This window comes from Balaenoptera borealis (assembly GCF_965194805.1).
Source record: "Balaenoptera borealis genome assembly, chromosome: 1".
NCBI classification, from domain to species: Eukaryota; Metazoa; Chordata; class Mammalia; order Artiodactyla; family Balaenopteridae; genus Balaenoptera; species Balaenoptera borealis.
In genome coordinates this window covers 48,840,422-48,855,695 of record NC_138860.1, presented here as the reverse complement: position 1 = coordinate 48,855,695, position 15,274 = coordinate 48,840,422, and the positions used below count along the sequence as shown (strand labels likewise).

General features: G+C 41.5%; 2 pseudogenes across 2 annotated transcripts; both read right to left on the bottom strand.

Annotated features, from left to right (window-relative positions):
- Positions 1 to 1,284: 1,284 nt before the first annotated feature.
- On the bottom strand, positions 1,285 to 9,197 carry LOC309626794 (regulatory solute carrier protein family 1 member 1 pseudogene; annotated as a pseudogene). The gene has a single exon. The product of its transcript is annotated as a regulatory solute carrier protein family 1 member 1 pseudogene (transcript).
- A 26-nt stretch (positions 9,198 to 9,223) lies between these two features.
- On the bottom strand, positions 9,224 to 14,627 carry LOC309606347 (protein DDI1 homolog 2-like; annotated as a pseudogene). The gene is made up of 4 exons: positions 14,623 to 14,627; positions 11,729 to 11,807; positions 10,829 to 11,473; positions 9,224 to 9,627 (listed from the first exon to the last, which is right to left on the bottom strand). The product of its transcript is annotated as a protein DDI1 homolog 2-like (transcript).
- Positions 14,628 to 15,274: the final 647 nt, after the last annotated feature.

Below are 15,274 nucleotides of genomic sequence, written 5' to 3'. Positions count from 1 at the left end.
AAAGCTTTTTTTGAATCAATGAAGTGATTTAAGGAAATACAGCATTTGTAGCAATTCACTTGTGACACCTCTGTCAGAAATGATTGCAATACACCATGAACAAGAAACATTTGTCCATGTACTTTGAGGTCCCTTCCATGTGGGATGTTTCATTATCCTATGAGCCCTCAATCAGTGGTGTGTTGGAGCCAGGTTGCACTGGCTCTTAAGAGTCATTGTATGTGTTTTTTCTCCAAACTCTGTGTTCAGTAATATCTCACTGTTAATTTGAAATGGCCACAGTGAGAGTATTTATACCACAAAAAGTGGCAGATACTACAAATGAGGGCTTTATTTTTTGTTATTTATTTCTGAGAGCCAATTGTTAAGCATTTACCAACACACAACTGGCTCACATTAATTCTAAACTGTTTTCAGGATCTATCTGGGGAAATCATCATTCTAACATACTGTTGGATTCTATTATTTTAGTGAGACTTCAGGATCAAGAGCTATGATGTCCTATGGCTTTTAGTAGTTGATGGCAACAGAAAACCAATTAGATTTCATGTTACTTAAGAGGAAGTGCTTTTGCACTATTCACAATAGCCAAGACATGGAAACAACCTAAATATCCATCGACAGATGAATGGATAAAGAAGATGTGGTACATATATACAATGGAATACTACTCAGCCATAAAAAAAGAATGAAATAATGCCATTTGCAGCAACATGGATGCAACTAGAGATTATCATACTAAGTGAAGTAAGTCAGAAAGAGAAAGACAAATACCATATGATATCAGTTATATGTGGAATCTAAAATATGACACAAATGAACCTATCTACGAAACAGAAACAGACTCAGGGACATAGATAACAGACTTGTGGTTGCCAAGGGGGAGGTGGTTGGGGGAGGGACGGAGTGGGAGGTTGGGATTAGCAGATGCAAACTATTATATATAGGATGGATAAACAACAAGGTCCTACTGTATAGCACAGGGAACTATATTCAATATCCTGTGATAAACCATAATGGAACAGAATATGAAAAAGAATGTATATATGTATAACTGAATTACTTTGCTGTACAGCAGAAATTAACACAATTGTAAATCAACTGTACTTCAATTAAAAAATTAGAAATAAAACAATTAAAAATTAAAAAATTAAAAAGAGGAAGTGCTTTTATTGGTCATTGCCTGTTTTCTTTGCTAGAATATAAGGACAGGACTCTTCTTCCCTTTCGTTAATTGATGTATCCCAAGAAGCTAACAACACATGATAAGTGCTCCATAAATATTTGCTGAGTGAATGAATAAGATTTGTCTGAATCAAGGCCACTGTCTTCCTGGTAGGTGATTCCACCAGGCTTTCTCTGTCATTAGTATTGCAAATTCTCAGTGGGAAGAGAGTTAAACTCCTGTCAATAACTCCTTCTGCATTCTCATAGCAATTTAGAAAATACTTATATGGGTGGCAATTCTGTACATTATAATCATCTCTTTTATTATATACATGTGTGATTCTTCCATTATAATAGCAGCTCCAAACATCCAAGTCAATGTTTCTGTTTTGCTTTATGTTTATTTCCTTTTTAAAAGTAGTATTTCATTTATTTTGTATTATTTATTCTCATGAATGTGTCACATGGAAAGGATTTGTCTTTGGCTATGTCCCTTAGCCCAGTGCAAGCCCATTTGCAACAGGTGTGATGGCCAAATCCACATTCCAGGTCTCATTTTCCCTTGTGTCCTAGGCCCTGGCAAGAGTTCAGACTCAATACACGCTTATGAAAGGAACAGTGCTGACTTTGCCTTTGAAAACTCTGGAGAGATTTCAGCAAAGCTCAAAGGAAGAAAAGCTGAATTTCTTCCTAAAACTTTGCGTGGTCTCTGCTCCCCACACACATGTAGTAGCTTATAATCTTGGTCTTTGCACTAGTCACCTGTCGAAGCAAATCTTTCTTAAAAGGGCTTACGCAGGAGGCCAGCCCAAGACTTGACTTTGACAGAAGCTGTGTGTCTGAGAGAGGCTGACCATGTTCTTGGCCTTGGCTGTCCCGTCCTGTGACTCAGAAATAACCTGAACCCCTCTGATGTCACAAGCTTTGAGAAGTTCTGCTAAAGTGATTGACAAATCTTTTCCAGGACAGCCTGAGACACCCTGACACCATTTAACTGGCACATTGACAATGATGATCAAATTAAATAGCTTTCCTTAAGTTTCACTGTCACCAAGGCAGAGGTAATCCTGAAAACACAGGCCTTGAGAAAAATATGCTTGGAACATACTTTGGCTTCTTAATAGGGCATTGTATTTCTAGTTTGCTAAAAGGCTTCAGGCTGCTGGCATAAGCACAAGTGCCACTATATTGCAACCATTAAGAAATAAACAGAAAGCTACAACAAATGAGGCCAGCACATCCTGAACTGATTTTCTGTGGAAACTCCCTAGGGGCCCAAGGTTGCATAAAACTCAACAGGAGAGGACCGCCAACCCCATCTAAACCCTCTTTACCCAATATAGGATTCTGTAATGTTTGAGTTTGCCCGTTGTTGCTTGCAGAATTAATGTACCATCCAGATGCTTCATAGAAAGTAGTTTTCATTGGGGCAGCTCCTTCAGGGATAGTTGGAGGTCAGAGTGTTGCTCCAGAACCCTCTGTCTTGAGCGTTGGGGCCAACTGGCCAAAACACCAGGCAACATTTTTCCAGTCAATCAAGGTCAAAGCTTCAGGTGGAACATATATTTTTGTGTGTATTATGTATATATGTTTATACTATGTATTATGGGATAGAGAATCCTTGTCCCAGAGGGCAAAGGGAAATTATGCTGCCTCCTAGTGGCGGAGAGGGTGGAAAATTGAGAGAAACAGCCATTTAGAATAGGCTGGAGTAATTGGAGAGGATCTCAGACTCCAAATAAACATAGAAACTCTACCCCTCCCTGCCTTTGAAAAATCTGACTCTATGCAACGCAAGGTATCCCTTTCTAAAAATCTATGCAGCCTCACTTGGTAGCCCATTCGAATCCACTGACCAACATATTTTGTACTCCTTCCTATGTGCTTGAACATGTGTGTAGAATCATAGAGGAAATATTAGGCAGGACTTCTGCCCTCAGGAAATGTATGTATAATTCAGTAGGAGGGACCAGCTTGTACCTTAGAGCAATTAGAATAAGCAAGTTTTCATCTGTGTGGCTCAGTTTATAGGTCAACAGTCTAATTTTCCTTTGGGCCCTCTGTCTACTTTCAAAGATTTTCGTAATCTGGTTTCCCACTCATATTCTGCCTAACCACATTTCTTGCCACTTCTTTCTTATATTTTATGTTCCAGCCACTCTTGGAGCTGTCTTAAGTGTGGCTAGTCCCCTCAGGAAGCCAATCTGTAAGGCTTTCTAACACATCACTAGAAATCTAGCAAGGTGTAGAGGACAGAATTGTCAGAATAACTCAAGGAGCAGACATTTTGTGAGGTCCTGTGATAAACTGCTAAGGAGAGAGAGTGATATCCCCCAGGGACCTGTGTAAGTAACAGTAGAAGATTTCAAAATTTCTGCACAATTTTGTTGAACTGAGTCAGGGGCCAAGGAATAGACTTGCTTGGGACAATTGAGATGAGGAATTGCATGTTGCTATCAAAGAGCCCTCCTAGTTTCCTTTGAAAAAACTTAAAGGAAACCGGTTAAAAGTGAGCTGAAACCTAAATGTCCATTGACGGATGAATGGATAAAGAAGATATGGTACATATTGTACAATGGAATATTACTCAGCCATTAAAAAGAATGAAATAATGCCATTTGCAGCAACATGGATGGACCTGGAGATTATCATGCTAAGTGAAGTAAGTCAGAAAGAGAAAGACAAATATCATATGATATCACTTATACGCAGAATCTAAAAAAAAATAATACAAATGAGCTTATTTACAAAACAGAAACAGACTCACAAACTTAGAGAATGAACTTATGGTTACCAGTGGGGAAGGGTTGAGGGGAGGGATAAATTGGGAGCTTGGGATTGACATGTACACACTGTTATATTTAAAATAGATAACCAAAAAGGACCTACTGTAAAAAATAAAAAATGGAAATAAAAATAAAATAAAAGTGAGCTAAGAGGGTCTGGTTATGGGTTACTGAACTACCTGTAGTTCTCTGGATTTCCCATGCCATCTCATGCCTCTGTGCTTTTGACAGATTTGCCTGGAACCACCCCGTTGATAGTCTATACCAAGTTAATCTCAAAACTCAACAAAACTTATTGCCTCCTCCAGAAAATCATCCCTGACTCCATACTGTACTCTGGCCTAGCCTGTTCTGTATTAGATGCCCAACCTTTGTCTTCCATAGCTGTCTATGCACATCTCTTATCACAGCACTGTGTTATAATAAGCTATTGCTGCATCTGACCCCTTCACTAGGCTGCAAGTTTCCTGATAGGTATGTATTGTGTCTCATTTTTCTATATACACCCAGCATCTCTCCTAGCTCCTGGCTATTTCTGGTATTAGTGCCCTTTTTTAAGACTAGGAAATATAGAGATCACTAAGAATGCCTGAGTAGTTGGATTCATAGAAAAACACTTGGGTTAGATTTTGGTCAATAGGTAAGTAGGATTTGAAAGCTCAGGGGATGTGCTTCCTGCCAGTAGAGTGATCCTGAGCATGAGTATGTGAAACAAACAGTAAAGGACACAAGCCCAACTGTGAGAAGCAAACGTTTTTTCCATATATCTAATGAAGATCTAACAAAGTCCATTTCCTTTTTCTCAGTCCTTCCCAGAAGGTCAGAGAAATAAAAATATGGTATAAGTGTGCAATTGGAATTGTAAGCAGACAGAACCTTGGTTGCCATTCCAGCTATGAAATCAAGTCTTCTCAGGAGCTGTATGAATTCAGAAGACAAGATCCTTCTTAAGACATCCCCTTCCCCTGATTCCCCATGAAAGTCCCTAAACAGAGAGGTCTTGTTCATGTGGTATCACAGCTCAAAGCTGAAATAGCTAGAGGTTGAGCAGAATAGCGGGTCCTTGACCTCTCACCCTTTCCCACCCATAGGCCTCAGCTTACTATTGGTGGTCTGTCTGTTCCTCAAACCCTGGATTATTTTGCAGACAATGTAGGATTTACTTTATTTTATTTTTATTTTTACTTTTTATGCTATATGCAATACCATCAATTTTATTGCCGATTATATCATCTTAATGATAATAAAAAGCTTTTGTATGCACATACTGCCAATACATTTAAAAAGGCCCAAATTTTAACAAATAGAATAAACAAATCCATCAGACGAGAGATCAAAAATTACTTTGGCCAAAAAGAATATTAAAAAAAAATCTGGTCAGCGACAGAGCCTCGGGCCTGAGTTCACAGTTCCGTGAGCTGCCCGCGGTGCTTGCGGAACCCCAGCCCATCCTCTCCCGGCGGCTCCCCCACGCACCCGAGGCCACGTAGCACCCCCCAAAGTTCCAGCCGTGCCCTGTTTGCCCTCCTGGGAAGCCCTGCTCCGTGCGCCCAGGCCAAGGCCCATCCGGGGCCTGCCCACGACCCTGCGGAAAAGGAATCAATAAATGCTTTTGCTGGTTTCTGGGAGAAGGCTGGATGTCGGAGAGTTGTTACCATCGGTTCTCTGCAGTTTGGGAACTTCTGACCTGTATTCAAGCTCACTGACTCAGCTGTGACCAGCAGTGAGTGACCTCAGCTGTGACCAGTCTACGGTTGAGCTCGTCCAAGGCGTTTACAACCACAAATTTCCCTCTGAGCACTGCTTTCACTGTATCCAGTAAATTCTGCCTCCACATAGCTTTGTGGGATCTTAGCTCCCGGACCAGGGATCCATGCCCCCTGCAGTGGAAGCGCAGCGTCCTAACCACTGGGCCACCAGGTTCCACAGTCATGCCTCTGGGATATTCCTCAACTGTGGTAATAACTATGAAAAGTTTTCCTTGCCAGGCCCATACTGGTGAAACTACTGCTGCTCTCTCCAACCAAGCTGGGATGGAAGGTGGGTAGGGTGGGGGGTTTTCAGGCAGAAAGGCCTCAGACTCTGTTGCTCTTACCCAGAACTACAGTAGTTTTTCAGGAACTAATGCTTCTCAATGCTTTTTGGTTGACTTCCAGATTCCTGAAATAGTTATTTTGACAATTTTGTGCAGAGGATTCACTGACTATTGCACACTGCCATACCCATTAGTAGCATATAATTTTGGAAGAGCAGAAAACCACATGCTCTAGATACTTTGTTTTTAACAGAGGGATATACTAGACATTCCTTGAGGCTTCCTTCTGAACCTGTGATCTCACAATAACCTTCCCTGACTAAAAGGAGAAGAAATGTGGCCCAGGCAACTTTGTATCTGAGCTTGTTTCCAAATGCCCGCTGTAACTTACCAGGAACCTAGATTTTATCTCTTTTTCAATATGAACAAATACACTGTTTGGATCAGTGTTCAAACATTACAAATGGAAAGTAATGTCCAATCAGAGCAAACTCTCTTAAAAGAGGCTTAAGAATTAGAAGATAAAGCAGTGTCTGTTGGGGAGGATACATTTTGAGCATACTTTATGACTTTGGAAAGGTTTAAAATTTATTATGTGAATTAGAGAAATCAAGAGTTTTAAAGTATGGGAAACAACAATTAAAAACATTTTTTTAAATTATCTTCAAAGGACTTTTACATAAGGAGAAAAGAAAGAAGGAAAATAATCCTTATCATTTCGTTCAGTAACGTATTCTTCCCTAAGTGAAAAAGGCTGCTATAAAAACCTAAGACCGGGTCTTCCCTGGTGGCACAGTGGTTAAGAATCGCCTGCCAACACAGGGGACACGGGTTCGAGCCCTGCCCGGAAAGATCCCACATGCCGCGGAGCAACTAAGCCCGTGCACCACAACTACTGAGCCTGTGCTCTAGAGCCTGCGAGCCACAACTACTGAGCCCGTGCACCACAACTGCTGAAGCCCACAGGCTTAGAGCCCGTGCTCCTCAACAAGAAAAGCCACCGCGATGAGAAGCCCGTGCACCGCAAAGAAGAGTAGCCCCTGCTCGCCGCAACTAGAGAAGGCCCGCGTGCAGCAACGAAGACCCAACTCAGCCAGAAATAAATAAATAAATAAATAAATAAATAAATAAATAATAAAATAAATAAAAACCTAAGACTATGACAAAAAAAAATCTGGCTCAACATTCTGCTTGCAGGTTTCTACATATACTGTATATGCAGTGAGTGTGTGTGTGTGTGTGTGTGTATGTGTAGCTTTTTTTAAGGGAATGGAGTAATGTCTAGCCCACTTTTCCATGGTTATATAGGAACTACAATGTTCTTTGTTAGCAAAACAATAAGTGCAAGGTCTGCATTTCCACCAACTTGATACAAAGCCCCAAGAGTTTCCTGCAAAGTAAAGCCAGCACGGAGAATCTGGTCAATGTCTGCAGCAGGAAAAATTAATTGTGTAAGAAAGGAGGGACTTGATGATGGATGGCTGGTAGGTGGTTCAAATTCTAGAAGTGGCCCTGCAGCTTCAGAACATTTTCTCTGGTCTCAGGCCTGTCTGTCACTGGATTCTGTGTGCACTGACTCGAATCTTTAACCAATGTAATACTGGATGACAAGGACTCGGTTTGCTCAGAAGTCTGATTGAGTGCATCCTCCTCACTTGCTAAAAGTCTGGGTGAAATTTCTACACCTAAGGTGCAGTGTAGTTAATTAGACATTTTAGCTGAGGCTAGAGTGACAGAACTGCTCTCATTTATTGATTCCCTAGATTTGGGGACACCTTCTTCATCAGTTAACAGGCTATCACACGGACCCCTGAAGTTAATATTTTCTACATCTTCTACTCCAGCATCAGTTGAAGTGTCTGTTAATTGTTCTGTCTTCACTGATACAGGTATGGCCTGATGAAAGGAGACCTGTGAACACTGTTCACTCTGGGTAGCTGTAAGATGCTCATTTGGGGACCATCTTTCAGAAAGGTCCTTAATACCTGTTTGGCCCTTAGTCACTATCTCTGATTGACAGATAACTTCTTCAGATGTGTTTTCTCAAGCTGGTTTACTATTAATGACCAAAAGTTCATGAAGTTCCTTCAAGGCTGCTGTTATAGATGAGCAAGATTCCTCTGTTGACTCGGCAGAGGGCTGACCACTGCCACAGAGACTTAAAGAGGAGGGCAATTCCCGTATTCTTTATTTGTTCCAGACATTTCAACATTACTTTCTAGAAGCTGTAAATCCTGAGTGGAAATGGAATTACTCAACATTTTAGGGGAAAGGTTACATTCTGATGTTTCTACTTCCATCAAGGGATTATCTAAGGTGAGATCAGATGCACCAATGTTCTTGACATTGGTATTTTGACTGCCTGCTGAAATCAGCACAGCAGCTAGGGACTGTTCTACTGTATCTACTTCCACAAGTGTTTCTGAATTTGAGCAGCCAAAGCATCCTGAAGGTAGAATATTTTTCTCTGTACCTGGAAGGTCCCCATTCTGCTGTAAACTGTCTCCTTTCATTGTAGCTTCCAAATCAACTCTTCTTTGTTGATTCTGTTGCTTTTCTCCAAGACGTTCAAGGTCCCTTCTGTTATAAAGATGTTCTTGGTCATGTGGAGCATTTTGTTGTATAACCTCATGCTGTTCATTCCTTGGTTCTTCATGCTGCTGAAGGCCATTTACCTGACTCAGGTACTGATATTCTGGATGCCAACCATTTTCACTGATAAGCCTCTGTGGTTCTTGCATCCTAGTAGCTGTGACAAATAACCTAGCTTCCTGTCTTGTGTGGAGATGAGATTTGAGGCCCTGGGTGCTTCTTTCAGCAGATTTCTCTAGATTTCTGCAACAATGACTTCTTCAAGTGAATTCTGCAAAGGTGTACCTGGACTCTGCTTTGCTGGAGCATTGTCTGTTGAGGAAGCACAATCAGAAAGATCCTGTAGAGGAAGATGTACTTTCTTTTCAGAGGTTATCTGGAATTCAGCTGAAGTCTTCAAAGCCTTCACAGCTTTAGGTTCAATGCTGTCTGGGTCACTGGGTTTGATGGCGTAGACCGAAGCAGAGACAGAGTGAGCAAGACTTGTAGGATTACCAGTCTCGGGACTCTGTCCTGAAGGATGGGCTTGATGGTTAAATCCACCTGACGTTGGTAATGATGACATTCCCAGTGAGGCAGTTTCTTTACCTCTTTTCTCTGTTCTGGGGCCCACTCCAGCTGCAGTACATACACACGACATGCATCATGACTTCTGACGCTCTGCACCCTCTACAGATTTCTGAAGGGCTTCTGCTAATTCTTGGTCTGCAACCTCCTTTGGCCGTATTTCCTCTTGCCCGGCCACATATGCCAACTGGACACACTCTGGTAACTCCCTCTCTGGAAGAAAGGTGGTCTGTCAGCCTGTGGTGCTGATCACGAGTACATTTCTCTTGAGGTCAGTGGAACACTGATGCCATTTCAGCGTGTCCAGTGCCAGAACCATATCCATGAGCTCTTCCTCAAGTATAGAGAAGGAACACGCCAGGAAATCACCTTCAATTTTTACCTGAACTAGATGTACCCTTCCAATAGTCTTCTGGGTGTCCACCAACGGTCCACCAGCCTCATTATTTTGGGTTGGCCAAAAGGTTCGTTTGTTTTTTTCTGTAAGATGGCTCTAGTAGTACTTAGTTGTCTTTAACGTCATTCTAAACAATTTTGTTAGATTGTATGTGACAGCTGTCATATCAGCACACATTTTAAAAAAGACTTAGCAAAATTGGTGAATTTTTGTGTACCCAGTTCAATCTTGAAGATTAATTTTTGGCATACTATGCTTGATTACTTCAAGAAAGGCAAAAATGCAACTGAAACGCAAAAAAATGATTTGTGCAGTGTATGGAGAAGGTGCTGTGACTGATAAATATGCCAAAAGTGGTTTGTGAAGTTTTGTGCTGGAAATTTCTCGCTGGAGTATGCTCCACGGTCGGGTAGACCAGTTGAAGTTGATAGCGATCAAAGCAAGACATTAATTAAGAACAGTCAACATTATACCACGCAGGAGATAGCCGACATACTCAAAATATCCAACTCAAGCGTTGAAAATCATTGCACAAACTTGGTTATGTTAATCACTTTGATGTTTGGGTTCCACATAAGTTAAGTGAAAAAAATCTTCTTGACTCTATTTCCGCATGCAATTTTCTATTGAAACATAATGAAAATGTTCTGTTTTTAAAACAAATTGTGACGGGCGATGAAAAGTGGAAACTGTACAATAACGTGGAACGGAAGAAATTGTGGGGCAGATGAAATGAACCACCACCAACCACATCAAAGGCCGGTCGTCTTCCAAAGAAGGTGATGTGTATATGGTGGGACTGGAAGGGAGTCCTCTATTATGAGCTCCTTCTGGAAAACCAAATGATTAATTCCAAAAAGTACTGCTCTCAATTAGACCAACTGAAAGCAGCACTCGACGAAAAGCGTCCAGAATTAGTCAAAGAAAATGCATAATCTTCCATCAGGATAATGCAAGACCACATATTTCTTTGATGACCAGACAAAAACTGTTACATCTTGGCTGGGAAGTTTCGATTCATCCGCCGTATTCAACAGGCATTGCACCTTCAGATTTCCATTTATTTAGGTCTTTACAAAATTCTCTTAATGGAAAATAATTCAATTCCCTAGAAGACTGTAAAAGGCACTTGGAACAGTTCTTTGCTCAAAAAGATAAAAAGTTTTGGGAAGATGGAATTATGAAGTTGCCTGAAAAATGGCAAAAGGTAGTGGAACAAAAGGGTGAATACATTGTTCAATAAAGTCCTTGGTGAAAATGAAAAAATCTGTCTTCTGGTTTTACTTAAAAACCGAAGGCACTTTTTGTCCAACCCAATATTACACCTTTCTGCACAAGCTTGGCTCATCTGGGCTCCTGAGTCAACAAAGGCTTTCAAAGGATGTCCATTCACTTTGCAGTTAATATAAAGCACCACTACTCGACAAAAACTTTCCAGACCCTCTTCCATAGCTATTGTCATGTTTTCCTCAATGTTCTGTGGCCTTACATCTTCTTCTATCTTTGCCTGAGCCTCAAGATCAAAAGGATCCACAGAAAAGAGATGAATCCTTTCTTGCTCTCTCCAGGCTCGGTCCTGCTGCTGCTGCACCAGGATCCTAGAAGATTTCTCAAGATCTCCTCTGAGCAGAGCATCTGCCAGGGTGGATTGCGTTCCTCCAGCAAGGACAGCTCGTGGGGGAGTTGGCCAGCAATAGGTATCAGAACAAGGCTGGATTGTCCAAGCCCTGATGAAGCTATTTCTCCAGGAGATGAGTGGGACTGTGGGCTCCTGGTGGCTGGCACTTCCCAGAGTTGTTTTTTTTGTTTGTTTGTTTGTCTTTTGTTTCTTTTTTTCTTATGAATGTTGATTTTTATTAGGAGGTGGGGGTTTTTTTTATACACATGAGTAAAATAGGCTATAAAAAGAAGTACCTCAAAATAAAATGGCTCTTAGCATATCTCCCCTCTCCTTTCACACATCTTACTTTGGGAAGTACTGCTGACTGAAAGTATCCAATTATCTTCCTTTGAAGAAAGTCTTTTGATAAACTGCGCAAGTCTATTGGGGTAAGTTTGGGAACTGCATGGAAAGTCAAGGGTCTGCATTCTCCTTCTTTCGTTAAAATCCCAACGTGGCCAACTTTTAAGACTTAAGCAGCCAGTAATCCCTGGTGGTCTATGGAGGGGCCTCTCAGTGGAGACGATCTGGCTCTTGGCAGCTGGGATGCCGGACTCGAGCTCGCACAGCGCGCAAGTTGTGCAGCTCCAAGTCAGCGTCGACCTGAAGGGAAAAGGTCACCTCGAGGAGGTCCCTCCGCACACAGTACACGGTGAGCGGCACGGCCCGGACCCGACCCAGCTCGGCTCAGCGTGGCCTCGGCGCGGGGCGGCGGGGTGGTGGGGGGACCTGACTGGTGCTGCAGGCGGAGGGCGCGGGCCGCTGGCACGCCCGCCCGCCCCTTCCCTCCCTCGCACACGCTCAGGGACGCCCTTCGTCCCGCCCTCAGCGGCAAGCGCGGTGGCCACCACCCGCCTGCGACGGCCTCAGGGTTTACTTGAAAGAGTGCTGCTCGGGGCTGTTATCTATCTGTTTAAGTAGATGAAGCGTGGAAAGACCCTATGCTAACACATATATATGGAATCTAAAAAAAAAAAAAAGGTTCTGAAGAACGTAGGGGCAGGACAGGAATAAAGACGCAGATGCAGAGAATGGACTTGAGGACACGGGGAGGGGGAAGGGTAAGCTGGGACAAAGTGAGAGAGTGGCATGGACATATATGCACTACCAAATGTAAAACCGATAGCTAGTGGGAAGCAGCCACATAGCACAGGGAGATCAGCTCCGTGCTTTGTGACCACCTAGAGGGGTGGGATAGGGAGGGTGGGAGGGAGATGCAAGAGGGAGGGGACATGGGGATGTATATATATGTATAGCTGATTCACTTTGTTATAAAGCAGAAACTAACACACCATTGTAAAGCAATTATACTCCAATAAAGATGTTAAAAAAAAAGAAGTATTGATTAATACTTCCTTTTCTGCTTGTGACATTGTTATTCTGAAACAGAAAGAGAAACTAGAGTTTTCTGTTTCTGGAGACCGTAGAAGAGAGGGGAGAGAGTTGGGGGAAGAAAAGGAGGGACGCACCCCTTCTTACGAGAAAGAGTGAAACGATAAATTTGACATTGCCATGAGACACTTTTCTGGAAAAACAACTTTTAGACCATGTTCTAAGACAGGAAGCATTATATCCATACTCTTAAACTGCTTCACCTGCCTCTTCAGTGCCGAGCAGATGAAGATGTGTTTAGAGAGCTGACCCTAAGCTCTACACAGATCTTAATAATCAAAAATGGATTAAATGGATCATAGGCCTAGATGTAAAAGCTAATACTATAAGACTTCTAGAAGAAAACATAGGTGAACATTTTTGTGACCTTAGGTAAGGCCAAAACTTCTTCGATTTAACACACAAAAAATAAACCATAAAAGGGGAATTCTCTGGCGGTCCAGTGGTTAGGGCTCCACACTCTCACTGCCGAGGGCGAGGGCCTAGGGTTCGATCCCTGGTCAGGGAACTAAGACCCCACAAGCTGCGTGGCCCAAAAAATAAATAAATAAAACTTTAAAAAATATATTTTAAAGAAAGTCAACTGTTTTAAATAAATAAATAAATCATAAAAGGAAACATTGATGAATTGGATTTCATCAAAATTAAACATTTTAATTTCATAAAAATTAATCATTTGCTCTTGGACAAAAATGTCAATTGCATTGATTAATTCATTTTACGTAGTTATTAAATGTCTATTACATGTCAACACCCTTCTAGGTGCTGAATTATGGCAATGAATTGGATTCCCTCTATTATACTGGACTGTCACAGGAAAATGAACATTTTTAAAATGTTTTCAACAAAGGAAAAACACAAAGCAAAGAAAGTTTATTAACACAAGCATCCCTGCCATATGTTTTAAGTTTTTTGCTTAAGTACATGGACGGGATGCAGTACCAGGAAATAATGGGAAAATACTGAGAAATAAGTATGTGTATTATCATTTGGTATTTGTTGAATCTTGTATCATTTGAGCAAGAATCCTGGGGATGTGGATGCAGGATAAAGAACATTAGAGCTTTGGAGGATGGTCTGAGGCCACATTTCACTCCATATTATTTATTGTACTGTGGGACTTGAGCATCAAGCAACCACAGATTAGATGATTAGTTCCTTCCATGAGCTGTGGGATCACAGACTGTGATGAAAATGCCTATCTTGTAGAGTTGTAAGGATTAATGAGGTAGTAAATGTGCAGTGCATAGCTATACCTCAATAAGTGGAAACTCACTGGATGATGAGGATGATGGTCATAAAATCCAATCAGGTTCCAAAAGCTGACCAAGACTGAGAAGCTCACCTGTTATTTTTGAGAAATGTGCCTCTTCCGCTAGGGTCTACGGGAGGAATGGGGCACTTCCTTTCCTCTCCCCATCCTGTGCCCATGACAGGTATCACTAACCAACCCACCACAGCACTGTTCAGTTAGCCTGGATCAGGCTTCAAAGTCCTCTCCAGGCAGACAAATCTGATCTGTTTACAGTTAGCACTGGAGATAAATGTATCTACCGTTCCTGATTTAGGATTTAGTAGACAGCTGAAGAAAGACTATAAATTTATTTTTCCTACAAAGTTAAAGGCCCAAGTTAGACCTAAGGAGGGATGACTAGAGGTTCTAGAAGGTGTTTGGACACAATGTAGTACAAGTTTATTTCCTAAACAATCAGTCACTGGTTGATTTGTTTTTTAATTTAGTTAAACTATGTTTTTCTGTTCGTTCTAAATTTGGAAGTAAATGATTAATCATTTACCCAACTCTTGGGAGTTCTTGAAAGTAGGTCTTTGACTTTTCAGAGCCTAGAGCCACATACCCGCTGTCCCATTTTATAATTGGAGAGGTTGTTCCTTAGGTTAGGAGGCCCTTGGGCTCTATCGGACAGGAAATAGCTCCATGAGGCAGAAAGGAAGCCTATCAGGTCGATGTTCTGGTGATCTGACTCAGCTAAGGCAAAGATGCTCAAAAGAGCAGAACCTCCTTTACGACATGGTTCTCAGTCTTGGCTACTACGTAGAATCAACTGAGCAGTTTTTAAAAACCCTTATGACCAGGCATTGGCCCTGACCAACTATATCAGAGGCTCTGCAGATGCCTCCCTACTGTCAGTATCTGAGTTAAAGCCAAGGTTGAGGACTATTTTCCTAAGGTGTTTGGAAATTTACAAGGAGTCTCTGGTGGCCCAATAATTGGGGCAGAGATATTACTGGCATTTTTCTTGGCAGAGATATGGGTTAGATGTCATAATGTCTTATAACGCCTAGAGCAATTCCCTCCCAATAAAAACATTGTCCCACCCTTTGAATGTCCTACCAGATATTGACACAGTTGAAAATTTTATATGATCTGGAACTTAACTCCACCTTACATATAAACACAAAGTATTATTTGCATGTTTTTAATTAATACACACTGAATTTTCCCAGAATGTAATCAACATATAAATCAAGGTAAAATTGTACTTTATTTATTTAGAAATTTACTAGGAGTTGCTTATCTTGCCAGATAATATGACCAATATCAGTACTACTTGTGGTATTTGAATTGTCAGCATTTGTAACTGTGGTTTCCATGGTGATTCTATACATAGGTGCCAGCGTCTGATGATTTCATCATGCTTGAATGTTTAGATATTGCA